Genomic DNA, 19,470 nt, shown 5'->3' with positions numbered 1-19,470 from the left:
TAAGAAGAAGATAGACCCAGTATGAAATAAGAACAAAGGATCCAGCTCCAGAAACCATACTCTCAATAGATGCTGCTGCTGCTGGTAGTGTACCACGGACAACAAAGCCATGATCATGTATTCAGGGAAGCAAAAGATAGCACACTGAATGAAAGTATGGAGAAATGAGAATTTCCAAAGTCAAAAACATGCTTCAGAAGGTAGAAAAATGTAATATTTGAAACTTTAAATGCAGTGGATGGGTGTCGGAACAAATAAGGCTAATGGAAGTGGAATGGCTGATGTGGAAGTTAGTGGAATTTAAGGTGATATGAGCTACCAAGTAATGGAAGTGTAGGATACATATTTGAAAATGGTTAAGACAGATTTTTTTAAAATTTTTTTTACCTATTATTTTATTGTGAGGATAAAGAATGGGTGACAGAAAAATCAACATCATGATGATGGGAACCGTCAGCTTATACTCAAAAGTTTCTTAAAATTCCAGCAAGCACAATGAAAACAACCTGTGGAAAGATCGTCATAAAATTGTCTGAAAGAAGCAACCGGAGAACAAGGGACACACAATCTCCAAGGAAAAACAGTACTGAAAGATTCTTTTCTGCAAAGGTTATGGAAGACAGAAATAATAGACTGAGGAAGCTGAAATGTAGTATTTAAAGTGTCCCTACCACAGAGCTGTGCTTGGGTCTGCTGAGGAGCTGGGAGTCAGCAGGGAGAGTGTGGTGAATTCATTACCATGATCTCTCACCAGGCCCTGATGAGAATTAACTGTGTTCAGTAAGGCACCCATCACCAGAGGCTCTCACCATCACAGCACAAAAACTACTAAAATTCAAAGCACCTCCCCACACACGCTCACCTCTCTTTCAGTCCTCTGTCTTCTCTCTTTCATTGTCTTATGTTCTCCCTCTTCCTTCCCACATCTTTTCTTCAGAAGCTACCCCCTCACCCTTATTCCTGGCAGGGTGACTGACAAACTCATAGGTTTGCTCCTCCCCCACTGGACACCAAGAGTCACATGTGCAATGGTTTGCTTGAGAAACTCACACATGGAAGGTGTTTTATAGAAATTAACTTATACTATTCTGATTATTTGGTAATATAGAGTTATGCTCTTTTTTTTTTAGCTTGTGGTTTAATTCAACTTTAGGGCTGCCTTGCCTAAAAGTTGAGTTAATACATTGGCTCTGTGTTATTTTGTGCGGTTGTGTGTGTATGTATCTTGATTATATTTACACAAGAGAATTATTTGAAGACTTTTATCTCTAAGGTATTTTATCAGGATGCATGTTATGTAACAATAATAAGAAAAAGACGTCATGAGCTTGAGAGGACATAAGGAGGGATATAACAGGGACTTAGGGACAGAACGTCGGAGGACATGGAAGAAGTTTTAAAAGGAAGCAGACAATGTAAATATATTTTAATTAAAATTTTAAAAAAATTATTTAGAAAGAAATTAATCATGTATCCTGAGCAAGCATTGGGCCTGATTTCGAATCCCCACATAAAGCCAGGCATGGAGATGGTTGCCACTGTTGAGAGGCAGAAACAGATGCCTAGAGCTTCTGGCCTGCTAGCCTAGTCAAAATGGAGGGCTCTACATTCATTGAAAAGAATAAGACAGAGAACAATGAAAGACACCCATAGTCCTCTTCTCCATGCACATGCATGGGAGTGCATACCACATACACGTGCCCAGACACACACATACACATATATCCTCCATACACCAACACCCCTCTCTGTGTCTCTCTCTGTGTGTCTCTCTCTCTGTCTCTTCTCTGTCTCTCTGTCTCTCTGTGTGTGTCTCTCTCTGTCTCAATCAATTTTTAGACAAGGTAGTTCTAAAGTTGAACTATACACATACACATATATACATATCTTTGTCAAAACCATAATTACTTTTATAAGGGGCAAATGTATTAAAATACAACTCAGTTCAAAGTCAATGTAGATCCTTTCTTTGTTAGTAAAAGTGGTAAATTTAGGTACATCAATATGACTGTTAAATACCAAAATGAATGGTAAAATAGTTGTACAATAGCAAAATTTTGAAACTCAAGACAGTAAAATAATGACATGGACTTTATTCCCTACCAGTATAAACACTTTTTAATTGTAAGCAAGTCCAAGCTTTTGGCAAGCTTTGACATTTCTAAATGCTTTGCAGTGTTGAGTCTATGGCTTCTCCAGGTTCAACATACTGAAATGCTCCAATGCTCACAATGTTCCGAGGGAATCTGATAATCAGCTTGGTTCATAAAAGAGACTGGGTTACTTCAGAACTATAGTAAGAAGCTGACCACTTCCCCCAAAAATCCACACAAAATAAAGTGTACACATAGTGGCAGGGGGTGGGATATCTAGCACTGAGTAGGTCAGTTCTTTTCATATGACTTCTGCCTACATGGAAGACACCTTGTTAGTCTCACAGCTCACTTAAATCTGAACTGTGCATCTCTCTAGGACATTTGTAGACTTCTTTGAATTGATTTGGATGACATCAGTAATTCCACTCTTGTGTGTGGTATCATGGGAGAGGGGCACATATGTGATGCACATGCATAATGGGAAATGTAAAACCACAATCAGTGCCATTATTTCATTAATCCAATAAGTGTCAATGAATAGAAAGCTGACGTATTGCCTTAACATGATGTCAGAGCAGAGCCTACACTGATATTTTAAATAACATCAAATCTAAGTAAAATATTTGCCAATGATTTGTATTATAAAACCATCAATTTTCTCTTAGTTATAAGAATAATTCTAGGGTTTAAATGATTGTACAAAGTTGTATAAATCTAAACTACATTATTTAGAAGTAACATGTTAATTAGCAGATGTGTAACATTCCTTTCTATCATGGTTTATTTTCTTCATTAGTATGTAATTTAGCTTCTAAACTTAACCTTCAATAAAGCATGATAGAACTTGGAAGCCAAGGAGATGGCTCAATGGTTTAAGGAACCATACAGCTTTTGCAGAAGTCCTAAGTTCAGTTCCCAGTATCCAATATCCCGCAGCCCACAATCTCATGAAACTCCATCTTCAAGGATCTGCTGCTCTCTTTTGGCCTCTATGAGCAATATACTAACAGGCACATTCCCCACACAGAAATTCACAAAACATCATTTAAATATTAAATGTTTGAAAGATTAAAATGGTAAGACTTAATTATTTGTGTATATTTTTCATAATTTATGTACTATTAGGAAGGAAATTGGGTATTTCGCAAATAGAATAATATTCTCTATCTTTATATAGATCCTGAGCATCAAGAGACGTATGTGTCAATGACAGAAAATGTGATTAGCTTTATTTTAGTTTAAAATAGCAATTGTATTCCCAGTCAGTTATTCTATTACTTATTTAACATGTCTAATGCATTTTAAGATTCATGATTTACTTAATAGCTACTGCCACCATGGTGTCACTGAAGCACTGATACCATGAAAAATGCACGAATCCAAAGGCAGCCATTCCAGGATGGAGAGCATGGCTCACAGGAAGCTGCCTTATGGCTTCTGTTAATGATGAAATTGGTGAAGGGGCTTTGTGCCACTGGTACAATCTACCTGAGAGGGAAAATGAAGGGAGGAAGTGTTCATTTCAGTGCATGGTTTCAGGTGTCTCAGTCCATGGTCAGTATGCTCTCTTGTGTCTGTGCCTGAGCTGGGGCAGAGCATCACAGGTCACAGGCATAGTTAGGCACCGTTCCTTCCTTAATAGCAGACAGGAGTGAGGAACCAAAACCAAGCGTCTTCAGGGGGACATCAAGGGAATGGGTTTAAGTGTCCACTTCTTCCAATGAGACATCATCTCCCATGATTTCCCAGTAGTAGTTCTCAAAGCTTTGGGACCCCATAGATAGAATCTTCTATTGTTAGGTCCACTATAATCCAGTTATCTGTGTTCACCACAGTCTCTTCCCATGTGTGCAGTACAGAATCATTATGGGGACACTTAATATTCAAACTATGACTCAACATATATGAAGAAATATGACCTTCCTGTAAATGATGTTACAAGACAAGCTTGCTCTCAGGGTCTGTGCTAACCGCCAGATCCATATACAGGCACACATCCTTTGTTTTTTGGGTTTTGTTTTGTTTTGTTTTGTTTTTAAATATTTCTGTTTTTCTTTCTTTTTTTAAAGATTTTTTTAAGGTTTATTTTTATTTTATGTATGTGAGGACACTGTAGCTGTCTTCAGACATACCATAAGAGGACATCAGATCTCGTTCTCATTCCGGATGGTTGTGAGCCACCATGTGGTTGCTGGGAATTGAACTCAGGACCTCTGGAAGAGCAGTCAATGCTCTTAACCACTGAGCCATCTCTCCAGCCCCACACACATTCTTTGTAAAACAGGGTCCACTTATTTTCTATTCCTGCCTTCCCTTCCAGGTTTTCTTTCACAACAACCAAAACAGCTAAGCACAGAGTACTTCCCATCTTCCCATGAATTACAAGTCTCCCCAATGTAACCATTCACAAATTCTGCATGTGTCTCCCATTTGGACTGTGAGTTATGTTGTGAAGCTACGCATGCTTAACAGATGCAAGTATGAAAAGATGCTTTACGAAATTTAAACTATAATACTACTTTAATTCTAAGATGATATAGATCTGTGTTTCTTATTATCCTATCATTTATTTTACTTTGAAACTTATTTCTCCTAAATTTTGGGAAATGCATCTACAAGGTGAGCCCTTTTGTGCTAAGCTTGTTTAGAGCAGGGAAATTGTTTGCAAATAAATGATTCCAGTATACCTTTGTCAGGGCTAGAATTACTGCCTGGCACGAGGCAACATTCCTCTTAATGTCCCTCAGACTTTGAACAGATTGGAGATAAGCACAGACAAAGCCATAATTCAGACAACGCTTAATGGTTAAATCGATTTGGGTCATAATATAAATGACCTGGAGATATACAATAAAACTCTTTTTCGTTAAAACAGTAATGTTTCTTTGGGGAAACACAGTCCGTTTATCTCCGTAACTTCATTTAGTCTGTGATGAGAAATGAATACAATATTGAAACAAAATATAGGGTAGGTGACCGGGTATTAGCATTCAGATTTCATTAGAATTTTAGCAGCATGAGCTGAAATGTAAAGAAGTCTGTTGGTGTGAGTGCAGAGAAAGCCTTAGTCAATGTTCTATTCCAAAGGGAAAGCCTTGTGTCTCAGTGTTTTGATGCTGTGAAGAGACGCCATGACCATGGCTACTCTTATAAATGAAAGCGTGAATGCTTATAGTTTCAGAGGATTAGCCTATCATCAGCATGGTCAGAAACATGGTAGCATGGACGCAGACATGGTACGCAAGAAGGACCTGAGAGTTCTACATCTAGATCTGCAGGCAGAAGAAATACACAGTCCCTGGGGCCTGGCTTGGGTTTTTGAAACCTCAAAGCCCAGCCCCAGTAACAGACTACCTCCAACAAGGTCACATTTACACTGACAAGGCCACACTAACCTTTTCAAATAATGCTACTCTAAAATGATTTAAATCTATAGATTCATTCTTATTCAAACCACCACACCTTGGATTTTTGGGTGAGAAATTGGGAGCTGAACGAGTGTGTTTAACAATAACTTACATTTTTACTCATCCACAAAATGTAATATGACAGATATTCTTGTTGTTAGGTATAAGAAAGTAAAGCATCTACGTTTGAGATCTGGGTATAGAAGCAAAGAAGTAAGTGTAAGACATCATCAGTCATCTCATTCATTCATTCATTCATTCATTCAATATAGATAACTCGCTAAGACTTGCTTAGGTTGAAAATGTTATATAGCATGTTTTCAGTTTAAGGAAGTCCATCAAATCTCCTTCCAAACTAAACTTAACAGATACTTAAGAGACTTTCTGCTTGTATGTTGAATATTCCTAGTGAAAGTTCAGTTGACTCGTATAGTTTTTCACAACAACAGCAACAACAAGAAGATTATTTTCTATGTAAAACAATGTTATCAAAATACAGATGTGTTTTAACTCAAAAGAAGCGGATCGCACACAATTGAGTAAAGGTCAACATGGCCATTTCTGGATTTTTATTTTAGAAATGTATTTTCACAACAAAGCTCAGATGATCCTAGGTCAAATTTTACTGAAGAGTGGATTCTCTGCAGTTCCAGTCATGCAACAATCCTGTTATCACAGGATATTCACCAGTATCCACAGTTAAAACATTGTTTCATCGCTGAGCTAGAGTGAAGTCAGAGATCATTCTTGCACTTGTATGTAGACTCCAGGATGCTAGAACCCTTCAAAGCATTGCAAATGAACACTGAAAGCCCATTAAAGGAAGGAACTACAGATACCAACAGCATGACCCATATCGACAAGATATGCCATGTGTCATAGTCGGGTTGTTTTTCTATTTGAACCTTGTAATCTACACATTTTCACATGTATCACACTTTCCCCTTCCATTATTTAAAATGGTCACTGGAACTAGACTCCTATACTTGCTGTGGTGTCAGGGTCAGGGTAGGCTCTGTGCAGGTTTCTGTAAAGAGTGAGGAGACCCTCTTATAAACACCAAGGTATGATGGGGTTGCTGACTCTCTACACCTCTACAGAAGAAACTTCTACACCACCAACACCATCTGCATTCCTGAAGCCACAGCTCATTCCTCCCCAATACTTCATAATATCTTCTGCAGCTTTGAGGCAGAGAATCCCCTTTCAAGTCTGTTTCCAGACTACATTTGGCTGATGCCACAGAGGCTTGTCAGCTTCCCAAGAACTAAGCTTCCTGTGAACATGAGAAGAAGACCTTAAGCTAATGAGTGTGGTGTGTGTCCATTTCCTTGAGTTCAGAAAGCTCAGGGCTGTTCCATTTCCCTCATACAAGATGTTTCTCATTGACTTCACTCCAGATGTTCCTGTGGCCTCTATGTTTGGGCTTACCCTGGCAAGGCATGGTTAAGTCTTTATAGGAGAGCCTCTGGAAATTCCTAGCTACAGTTAGCATCAATTACTTACCACAACACTTTCAAACTTCCAAGGCAAAAATTGAAAACAAATGAAAACTTCCCAATCTGGTAGTATTAACACCACGTTTTTCTGATGCCTGTGCCCGTGTTCTATTTTGGGCATTGGATGATTTACATTTCACTTTGAATATTTCTGTGAGCCATGTATTTAAACCTAGTCTATTAATGCAAAAAGATTTATGTTAAGCTCAGAGCCTTTAACTTATGCACATGTAGTTTAAATTCTTACCACACACAGTCTCTTACAAAGCTTACGTTCTGAACATTTTTATTTTTGAATATTAATAAGGGAGAGCCGTGTGCTAAATCTTAATGTGTATGCAAAATCTATCTTGAGCAATCTAGACTAATTTAAGAGAAACTCTCTTATACATTTTGTGACTTTTTAAAAGTAGAGGACCACTAGAGAAGAGATGGGCCTTTGGTTTTCTCAGAGCACTGGTTCTCAACCTTCCCAATGCTGCAACCCTTTAATCCAGTTCCTCATGTTGTGGTGACCCTCACCCATAAAATTATTTTCATTGCTACTTCATAACTAATTTTGTTACTTTTGTAAGTCATAAAGTAAAAATCTGGTATGCAGGATATCTAATATGCAACCCTCAAAAAGGGGTCTGGACCACAGGTTGAGAAGCATTGTCTCAGAGGCAGGGTAGCCATTTCTCCTTTGCTCTATAAAAGCACTTTGATCTGATGTGATCCCATTTATCTCCTGAGTAGTGTTTCCCATGATTTGTGAATTTTGTTCAAATAATTAATTATTACAAAAAAATTGTCATTTCATCAGTGCTCTAAGCTCCTTTTTCAAAAATTCAGTAGCCTTGTGCATATGGCTTTGTTTCTTTTAATTTCTTCTGTTGTTTTGTTCTTTATATTTGTTTTCTGACAGTGCTATACTGATTTGATGACTGTGATTTTGTAGCATATTTTAAACCCAGGGGATCTAATAACATTTGATTTGTTTATGATGCATTTAAAGGCTAATAAAGGTTTAATAAAATAGGATTGAACTTCCAAAATATGTACAAAATGGATAGGAACAAAATTTTAAAGTGCTGCTAGGGTATATTTATAAAATTTAAATAATAAAAATATTCTATTTTATATCACAAAAGTTTTACATTATAGAAGCCACTTCATAATAATGAGTCAGTAGAGCTGATGGACTACTGATCACCAAACAAAGAATTGTCTCTATATGTAGAGTCTAAATCTACCATCAAAGCAAATGGTTCCAAATAATATGTTTCCAAAACTTAAGACAAGGTCTGGGGAGATATGGGCATAAATTTGATCCCCATAATCCACGTTATTTATAAAACTTTAAAGTATATATACTGAATTCACATAATTTCTCCACATGTCTTCTATTCTCTAACTCCTCCCATATTCCCTCCAAACCCTTTAAACTCATTTTCTCTTTTCCTTTAATTATTACAGAGAGAGAGAGAGAGAGAGAGAGAGAAACAGAGAGAGAGAGAAACAGAGAGAGAGAGAGAGAGAGAGAGAGAGACATAGAATTACACTCTGCTGAGACCATCTAATGTTGCTCATTTGTAAGTGTGTTAGGCTGACCACTTGGTATTAGGCAACCATTTGGGGAGTTTATCCGTTGGCGAGACTGATTCTTTTCTCTTAGCAGTAACTAGTTGTTAGTGCAAATTTATAAATGTGGTTTTCTCCTAACTCAGATTTCCCCCAAATAATTGAGGCAGGTCTATTTTGCTTAACAGCTTTAAGGAACAACAGCTAAGCAGTATCAATCCATTTTAATACTCTAAACGAATCTGGCTGTTTTCCAGTCAAAGTTCCTGAGACACTTGCATTTTGTGGCTTTCTCTGCTCCAGATTTTTTCTTATGTTGTCTTCTGGACCATCTCTGTAGCTGTAGCACACAGCCTCGCCGATAAGGAGAACGCCACACTCAGGATTCTTCTGACAGCATTTATTGAACAGCTCTTCAAGATGGAGAAAAGGGGAAGGAAGCCGAGCTCAGAAAGCCCGCTGCTTAAATAGAGCTTTGGGAGACGTGCAGATCCCTCATTGGCTCAAATCTTTCATCCAATTGTCATACTCGGTTTTCGTGCCATGCGCAGGCGCATTCTCAAGTAAAGCTTCCGTGAAGAACCAGGAAGCAGAAGCCTGCGCCATCTTTTAATGGCAAATGCGGCTCCTCACATCTCCCCCTTCCTTATTAAACTGCAACAACAATCGAGGGCTGTTAGGTTGCCGATCTAGCCCACCATTCTACCGATAGGCGTTCAAGGCAGTTAAACAGTACGAGACCCTCCACACCTTTTATCCCGTGCAATGGGAACCTGAGCCCCGGGAAGTGTGGAGGACCACCACTAGGATACCTGGTGCAATGGGAACACGAGCCCTCAGGATATCCTGTTAAGTGATGGTGTCTCATTGTTTAAGCAGATTCAACCAGGCTTGAGGGGATGTTCCCTGCTCCACGGCAAGCAATGCTTGCGTGATCACCACCTTATCCTTTTGATGTTGTTGTTTGAATTTGCAGAGCAACCAGAGGGTAAGCAGCACTCCCCCAAAGATCATGCAGCCAAATAACCCTACCCCCACCCATTCCTTACTGCCCGAGTAAAATTTTCATATTGAATGGAGGTATTTATATACACAAGCAGGAGAACACAGGTGAAAACACTTTACCACGTGCACCATACAGCTGAGGTCACTAAACAGCAAAACAAGCTATGTGGGATAAACAATATACTTATCAGAGTGTGCTTCAGCTGTTATAGGCTTTTGACTAAACTGTTGATATAAAAGCAACACTCTTTAAGGCAATACACAACTTCCCCTGTTGGAGAAGTGAAAGGTCTAAGCCTTGTACCCACAAATTTATACCAATGAAATCCTTGAATTTTGCATCAGCTTAGTAACAATTATACAGATAAAGACAGCCTAATATTAACCACCTCAGTCCCCAAGTCCAGGGAATTGGGGCGCCGACTCTTCATTAACTTCTTCAAGCTGAACATGGGCGTTGACTTTTGGAAGAGGAATGAGGGGAAGGGTAAATTGATAAGCATCTGAAGTCTGTCTTAACTGCATCCAGCTGGAAGTCCAGGGCATCAGTGAACATGCAGGTGATAAGATTCATTCTCCAAAGCTGTGTATTCTGCAATATACAAATCTCAAAACAAGGTTTAGTATCAAGATAATTATTTTGATTCTCTGAAATCTAGTGTTCTGGAGGCCTACCTCTGCCATGTCTGATCCATATAATTCTGGAAGACATAACTACTACCATAATGACCTCATCAGAAAACTCATAGAAAAACCTTTTTTTTTTTTCCAAATTAGCCTTTCCTTAAGCCAGTAACCAGAAAAACCTTTACATTGAGTTTTTATCCAGAAAAATATTATACAACTCAGAATCACACCCATTTTGAAAGTTAAATCAATTAACATTATCATTCTGCTTAGCTCTGCAGACGGGACATACCCTGGCGCGTAAGGCGGGTCCCGCCCATATCTCTCGGACTCATAATGAGCCACCTCCTCTTCTAGTTCCCTCTGCTCCTCTGAATTGAGAGGCTCAGGGGAACTCCCCTCCGATAAGGAAGTTGATGACCTGTCCTCCTCCTCCTCCTCCCCTGAGGACGTCTCCTCTGAAGATGAGGAAGAGGACGAATCTATTCTCAAGTTACTAAATTCACTCAAAACAGGATATAATGATTTTGCATGTTTTTTCACTTTGTTATGAGGATCCCTTTTTGGGGTATCCTCCTTTTCTGTTTTCTGTTTATTTGGTTTCTCATTCTTAGTTTTCTTCTTTATCCTAGTTTTCTTTTCTATTTTATTAGCGCTCTCTCCCTTTTCTACTTCTGATAGGCTATCTTGATGTTCCGCCAGAACTCTCTGTCCCTCTTTCACCTTTTCTTGGCAATTAACGTCTTCTATGCAAGCTCTAACCATTGTATATATTGGCCATGTCCCTGGTCTTAACTTCCCTTTTTCCTTTTCACTGATCAAGTCAGCTCCGAGTTCATCCCAGGAGCCTTTAAATAAGAATCCGGTAGTGACAAACCACGGAGCAACTCGGTCCACTTCCTTTAAAAAATTGGTCAAAACCCTCCCCGGAATCTTCAAACCACGTTCCTGCAGCAACGCCTGCATCACTGTGAAAAGCGGCTTTATTTGCTGGTTGCCCATGCTTCCTTTATCTACAGGAGTGGGCGAACTGGCACAGTTATCTACCTGTGACTTACAGTTCCTGTAAACACGGGGGGGGGGGGGGTAAGTGCACTCTTTCCCCTCTTAATAACAAGACACAAACAACAAGCAAGGACTATCACCGCCCAAACAGAAAGAGCAATGGCAAGCCAAACAAGATCCGCCATACCTTGCAAAAAAGCGTCTAGACTCTCCGCGCGCCGCCAGTTCTGAATCCTCTGCGAGCCAACAGGGTCCTTCGTGACTGGTCAAAACTCCTAGACGTTCGGCTTCATCCCGGGTTTCGGCACCAAATGTAGCACACAGCCTCGCCGATAAGGAGAACGCCACACTCAGGATTCTTCTGACAGCATTTATTGAACAGCTCTTCAAGATGGAGAAAAGGGGAAGGACGCCGAGCTCAGAAAGCCCGCTGCTTAAATAGAGCTTTGGGAGACGTGCAGATCCCTCATTGGCTCAAAATCTTTCATCCAATTGTCATGCTCGGTTCCTCACAGTAGCTGAATCTGCACTTCCTCTTTCTCCCTCCCCTGTCTCTGGCTGGGAGGAAGGCATCCTTATGGTCTCCTCTGCTCAGTCATTGGCTGATGAGCTTCTGTATTCACCAATCAGGGAATGATTGGAGAGTAATGTTTACACAACATGAAGACAGAAGATTGTCAGAATAAGCATTGCAATCAGATATGAAATCTACATTTGGATAATACAAGGATAATCTTTATGCAGTATACAATAACATTATGCCTACAACTAACTGCCTATAGCTCTTAAACTAAGGGTTGTCCCTGTGCAATTACTCCCATCCACAAAAGCATGCACTGGTAATCACAGAGTACTGAGGAAGAAGAAAAGACCCCAAGGCGTTCTAGCCAGTCAGACAAGACTTCTCAGTGAATTTCAAGTTGGAGTGAGAGATCCTATCTCAAAATAAAAGTCATTGTCTCTTGAGGAACATCACTAAAGATTGTTCTCTGACCTCCACATGAATGAACACACAGTACATGTGTACCCATAACCACTCGTAACCACTCTTCATGTCCTGAAGAGAGGACAGCTAGGACTGGAAGATTAACGTTAAATACACAATAGAAATGGTTGTGATTTACAACTGTGTGGCATTTAAAGTGCTTTTGTTGTTATTATTGGTTTGGTTTGGTTTGGTTTGGTTTGGTTTGGTTTGGTTTGGTTTGGTTTTGGGGGGACAGGATCTTACTATGTAGCTCTGTCCTGACATTCACTCTGTAGACTATGATGTCTTCAGAATCACTAAGATCTGCCTGACTCTGCCTCCCAAGTACTGGGATTAAAGGCATATGTCACCACCACCATCTAGCAACAAATAATTATTCTGGCAGAGATAAAAAGAACCCATTTTTCCCTGCTCCACAACCTCCCCAGCAGTTGCTGTCACTTGAGTTTTGCATCTTAGCCATTCTGCTGGGTGTAAGGTGGACTCTCAGAGTTGTTTTGATTTTCATTTCCCTGGTGACTAAGGACATTGAAAATTTCTTAGTATTTCTCAGCCATTAGAGATTCCTCTGTTAAGAATTCTCTGTTTAGCTTTATACCTCCCTTTTAATTTGGGTTATTTGGTTTGTTGGTGTCTAACTTCTTGAGTTCTTTATATATTTTGAATATCAGCCTTTTGTTGGATGTAGGATTGATGGAGATCTTTTTCCATTTTGTGGGCTGCTGTTTTGTCCTGTTGAAGGTTTCCTTTGGCTTACAGAAGCTTTTCAGTTTCATGAGGTCCTGTTTATTAATTGTTGATCTTATTGCCTGAGCCATTGGTGTTCTTTTCAGGAAGTTGTCTCCTGTACTAATAATGTGTTCAAGGCTACGCCCCACTCTCTTTTTTATTACATTTAGTGTATCTTGTTTTATGTTGATGTCTTGGTCCACTTGGATCTGGGTTTTGTGCAGGGTGATGAATATGAACCTATTTGCATTCTTCTACATCCAGGCATCCAATTATGTCAGCTCCATTTGTTGAAGATGCTTTCCTTTTTCCATTGTATAGTTTTAGCCAACCAATGGCCAACCAATGACTGGCCCAACTTGAGACTAATCTCACAGGCAAGAACCAATCCCTGACACTATTAACGGTATTCTGTTATGTTTGCAAACAGGAGCCTAGCATGATTGTCTTCTGACAGGCTCCAACAAGCAGTCAGTGGAAACAGATGCAGAGACCCACAGCCAAACATTAGACACAGCCCAGAGAGTCTTGTGGAAGAATTGGGAGAAAGATTAAGAGACCTGGAGGGATAGGGACTACACAAGAACACCAACAAGTTAACTAACCTGGACCCTTGGGGATTCCATGACTGAACTACCAACCAAAGAGCATACATGGTCTCAACCCCTTCCCCCACCTCCCAGCAACATGTGCATCTTGTTTGTGTGTGTGTGTGTGTGTGTGTGTGTTTTCCCCAACAAGTGGAGTGAGGACTTAACATGACTCTGTTGCCTGCCGTGGGCTGCCTTGTCTTGCCACAGTGGGAAAAGATGTACCTAGTCCTTCAGTGAGTTGATGTGCCATGGTGAGTTGGTATGCAGCGGGTGCCTCCCCTCTTCAGAGTAGAAGAGGCAGTGAGGAAACGCAGAGGGCTATGTGAAGAGGGACTGGGAGGAGAGGGGAGCAGTGATGGAGATGTAAAGTGAATAAAGACATAAATTAGCATAGAAAAAAGAGAACCTCTTTTCTCTCCTTCCTTGAAGAACTGAAAACATGTACGAGACACAGAAAAGCTGGGTGTAGAGCGCTCATTTAGACACCAAAGGACAGCTTTCAGAAACACAAAATAAATTCCAAATTACCATCTAGAGAATAATTTCTAGGTTGTGGTACCAATCTGCACAGATGAAGACAAATGGGAAGGCTGGAACTGTGGATTTAAGCTCCAGGTAGTAATAGCATAAGGCAGTAAGATGACATAACTCCACTGCAAATGTTAAATTTACAATAGTAATTAATTATCAAAGTTATCCACACAAACGTTTTACATTTACAATATTAACACCACATTAGCATAGCAGTATGCCATTCTTTTTTTCCAACTATGATAATTATATTGCTAATATTAACTAATTATAATTTCCTGGACTGATAGCAACTGCGGGTTATCTGTGGAATGTATTATGGAACACTCGATTCTTTTCAGAGTTAACGTTTGAAAAAAAATGGCACTACATATTGAACCCAGGTGCTCACCCACACTATGTGGGTGCTCTACAGACATAATTGTCTATGAAAGCTTGGTAGGGTAGTTCCATTGTTTACAATGACTTCTATCTATCATTTCAACTCTCTCTTTGAAAGTGCCCTATTCCCCATATCTTATAATGCTTCAGGTAGTGGAAGAAATTGGAAGACCTTCCTGCAATACAAACTATATGGCTATCCTAACTTCAGGAAAAGCATATACTCTAGCCTGTTTAGCACCTGTTTAAGTGTCAGAGTGCTCACTGTGAGAACAGACAGCTGTGCCAGTCCTGGTCAGCAATGAATGACAAAAAAGAGGCAGAAGTTAAAGGGAAGTTTGCTTTCGCAAAGCTGGGGTCTTTATCGATCTTACAGAGAAGAATTTCAGAAGTCTTAATGGGTCATCAGCATAACACTGATGATGCAGAAGACTTTGTAGAAGTTTTCAAAACAGACATCTACTAAGAAAAGAAACCCAAGTGTCCTTTTACTTGATTTCAATGACACCCAGTATAACACCATATGGACAAAATGGGGGAAACTGAAAAACAACACTTATGGACCTGGACATTTACTAAAAAAGTTTTGCTGTTTGTCTTTTGTAATTATGAACTGGTTACTGTTTATGTGGCTTTGACCACACAGGGATAGAACGAGACTTAAAGGGAGGGGGAAGGTATTCTTGCTCACAGTTAGGGGACAGATAGCGACAGAGCCGATCATGGAGGGGAAGGTATGGAGACAGCAGTGTGATGTGACTGGACACATTGCATCCACAGTCAGGAACCAGAGTAAAAACAAGAAAGTTGTATGGGCTAAATAAAATCATAAGACCCACCTCAGTGATCCACTTCTGTCAGGACCTCAAAGCCTGGTCATTAAGTGTTCAGACAAATGAGCCTGAGGGGGCATTTCATATTCAAACCACAATATACTACATAGTAAATTCATGTAATAAACACTAATATTTTGATAATTTACTTAAATAAGAGTAATATAGATTCTTGAAAAAGCCATTTAATATAACATTCAAGTCTATGATTATACAGAAAAAAAAAGAAACTTATGTTTCAATAATTTTAAAGGCTAGAAAAAAAATCCTATAATTCCCTCATACAGTCCCCAAGTCCATTCCATAAACATCACCAGCAATTTAGGATACACACTACCTTGCCTTCCTGTGGAGGATGGTCAAGTGGTCTTCATTCTTGGGAGCCTGGGGATGCTCTAATGCAAAGCCTTTCTGTTCACATGGTAAAAAGTTAGCAAGGAGCTTTGGTGTAATAAGAATTATTTTGCTTTTAGAAACTGCATATGTCCAGATACTTCAGAGTTTTCAAATGTTTTTAATTCCTCTGTGGCCTAATTTAGCAGCTAGCTGGCAGTATTACTGAGATAAATACATTTTGTAAACAATAGCTGACTGTTTTGAAATTTGGATGCATATCTTTTTTTTAGTTTATTACTAAAAGCTTATTTTCACTAAATTTTCAGAAACAAAATAAGACAAGATATGATGCTAGCAAAGAGGAAAACCAGAGTTATAGCAGGTACCATGATTCATAGCTGTGTGCAATGGAAATGACTGAGTGCAGTCAACAAAAGCATGCACGAGTGATGAGCTGCCAAACACAGTTTATAGTCCCTCAGAAACTTGCACAGAAGCTCATTTGGATGGATTCTTCACTAAGTCATGGTCCATTTTCTAGGCAATTTTCACTCATGAAACCCAGATCACTTCGGATCCTGCTAGATATCTTTCTGGGGGAAAATGCTAATTGTGTTCTCACTCATGCTGTGGACATCCCATGAAGTAAGAAAGCCAGGGATGGTTATTTGTCTGTCACATAAACATCACAGACTTTGACTTCCCAAGACCTCTGTGAGCAGAAAGAATGCAGACCAGTATCTTGATGAAAAAGCAGCACACAGAAGACTCTGTCATGCACTGAGAGCTCACTCCAAGGTCCCCTGTGGATATTTAGACTCTTATGTAAAACCATTTTGTGTTTGCGTATAGTCTGTCCACACCTTCCTTAATGCTTTTTACCATCTCTAGATTACTTATGATAGTCATTGTAAAGTCAATACTATTAAAGCTGCCACTATCTATTGTGGCAATTATAGCCAAGGATGGCACACATTCTGGACAGATGCAATTCTTTAAAAATATTTGTTCCACAGCTGGTTAAATCCAAAGATAAGTCCTCTTCGTGAAGAGCCAGCTTTATAAAGGAATGAGCCACTACCTCACAAGGAACATGACAGACAGCAGCAACTGAAATAAAGTCTTAGAGAAGGAACATACTGACATACACCTGCCATCCCAGTACTTGGGGGATAGGCATGCAAGCTAATCTGAGGGAGTTAGTAAAACCCAGTGTAAAACAAAAATGAAAAGAAAGTACAGACTTGTGTAAAGATGAAGGACGGAGTTAAAAAGAACACAGAAGGGCAAGGCAGAGATGAGGCTTAGAGAAGGGTGAGAACTCGGTAATGAAGAGAGAGAGGAGGTGGAGGCCAGCACTTTACACACTGACCCTCACCACAGCGCTTTACACACTGACCCTCACCACAGCAGCACCTGGAGGTAGAGACTGTCACCCCTGAGCTAAGGGAGAGTTAAGTAGATGTTCACCACTCTGGTTGGATCTTTATGCTTGATACACATCTACCTAATCATCAAACTGTAGCTCACGATTTCACGTAACTAAGATAATATAAGAAGTGTTGACGACAGGGCTGGGTAGCTACATTGTTCTGAAGCCACACATCTGGTGACTGGGCCAGACTGCAAATCTGAAAAGTGGTGATCTTTATAGCGATGCTCTCTACTGTTGTTAAGGCAAGCAGCATCATAGGGTAACAATGAGAAGAACAAGAGGGAACCGTTAGAGGAGCCCAGAGTGACAGAGACAGGCTTGCAGTATACTTCCATACAGTCAGGAAAAGAAAAATGGACAAAACTCTGTGATAAATGTGGACGTCTCTTCTCAATTCAATGAACTCCCTACCTTGCTACTATCTTTAGTCTGCTACCCTACTATGTGACATTCCACTCACATACACCGTGAGAATTCAGTGGCACATGGGACAATGTCATTTCAGGAAGACATGAATAAGGTGCAAGAAAAATCAGAAGAGGAATACAGGACCTTGGTGAGCAATCACTGATCAGTGATGAGGGAACACCAGGACAATACACTTGGTTAAGAACCTGTCCCTTGGCTCATTCAGCAGACTTATCATCGTCACCAAGAGTCACATATCCCATTAACTTTGTTTTGTATTAGAAAATTCCTCTCTCCACTGTGAAACAGAATCACCAATGCGTGGTGTCTCTAACCATTATTCTGCATGTGTGCTTTATTTATTTACCCCAGATGACTCTGTCTTGGGCTAGAACTCTAAGTTAGTAACACATTTTAAGCAAAATCTTTTTTTTTTTTTTTTTTTTTTTTTTTTTTAGCAAAGTCAAAAGTATAGAAAAGATTTTAATCCAAGTTTGATTTGGACTCAGTACTTAGTTTTTTACAGATAATCATTCTAAAATCCCATAGTTTGATTCTCCTCTGTTAACATGCTTGTTACCACTTACATTGATAAATATTTGATAGCACAATATAAAAGGTGGTGTTTAAACTCCATTCTTAATGCTAACTTCTTTATTAATTAATTCGTTTCTTGCTCCCAAGATCATACTTCCCAAGACCTCACTGAATTTGTAGACATCCCATAATCCTTCACTTCAGATGGCCAGGATGCTGTCAGCTTGCTCCCATGCTCCTTCACTTCAGATGGCCAGAGGTCATGTGCTTTTGCCTTGTTTTCTTCCCTTTCACACACAGCCTTTAGTTCAAGTTAGTAGAACAGAGGCAGAGAAAGTGAACAATAAAATATAAAATAAGGTCCCCTCACATCATCCACAGGGAAAATGAAGCTCTCGCAGATAGTTAACATTTGTAAACCGTCTAACTTCTTTCTGTCTTAGAAAAATAGTCCAATGCTAATAGATACCAAAACTTGCTGTCTCAGCTCAGCTTGATCCCATGAATGATACATTCTTTATCTTTTCAGCATTGCATCTAACGTGTATGGAAGATTAGCTGGCAAGGGATGCAGAAGGGGAGACTAGGAAACCAGAAAGGCTCAGCATCAATGAGGCCACAGTGCACCGGACCATAACCACATCAATATTTATCAGCTAGTGTCCTGGTTGTGATGCATTACTCAATAGTTCAAAGCCATTCTCACTGAGTGACTTTTTAGTCATTTGCTAGAACAGCACTAATCTGGTAAGCTCTGAGAAACAGTGAGATCTGGTGACACAATCTTGCTAGGGGACTTAAAAGGCATCTGTATTTTGATGCAATTATTTTTGTGATGTAAAGATATTTTTTTCTTGATATTGTAAGTACAGAAGAAGAATCTCAGGAAAATAGAATGAAATTCTGTCTAAACTTATATTCCTCAAATGGTAATCGAATTGGACCTCTCTGGTCCAACATCAAAACTGTACTGATGTACATTGCACGTACATGGCTTTTTTTGGGTACCCTAGGAGTGCAGAGTTCTAGTTAATACATTGATACATAATGAATTGATGCTATTACTAAAAACCATGGTGAATAAAAAACAGGTTACATAAGATTCACCTTCCAAAAGGAATCATTAATAAACTGTCATTTACTTCTAAAAATAACTTTATCAGTAGTAATTATATAGTTTTTGTGGTTGCAAGTAAAAAACAAACAAAACAACAAAACAAACTACTGTAGACCTACTTGAGAAACTGTAGACCTCTATCTGAGAAATTTCTATTGATTATATATGTTACTTTCCATTTCAAAAATTTAGTGGTATTTTTGTACCTCAAAAAAATCTAGTAGAGTATTTGGCATAAGGAATGTCTGAGTAAAGCATGAGAAATATCAAAGTAGTAAATTGTCACTAAGGTAATTCCAAGATCTTTATACACAAATTCATATAATCTGGAGAGAAAAAAATCATTTCAGCTTATCAGCAGATTATCATTGTGCTTATAA

The sequence above is a fragment of the Arvicanthis niloticus genome, chromosome 19 (assembly GCF_011762505.2).
Source record: "Arvicanthis niloticus isolate mArvNil1 chromosome 19, mArvNil1.pat.X, whole genome shotgun sequence".
Classification (NCBI taxonomy): Eukaryota; Metazoa; Chordata; class Mammalia; order Rodentia; family Muridae; genus Arvicanthis; species Arvicanthis niloticus.
This window is presented reverse-complemented; position numbering follows the sequence as displayed.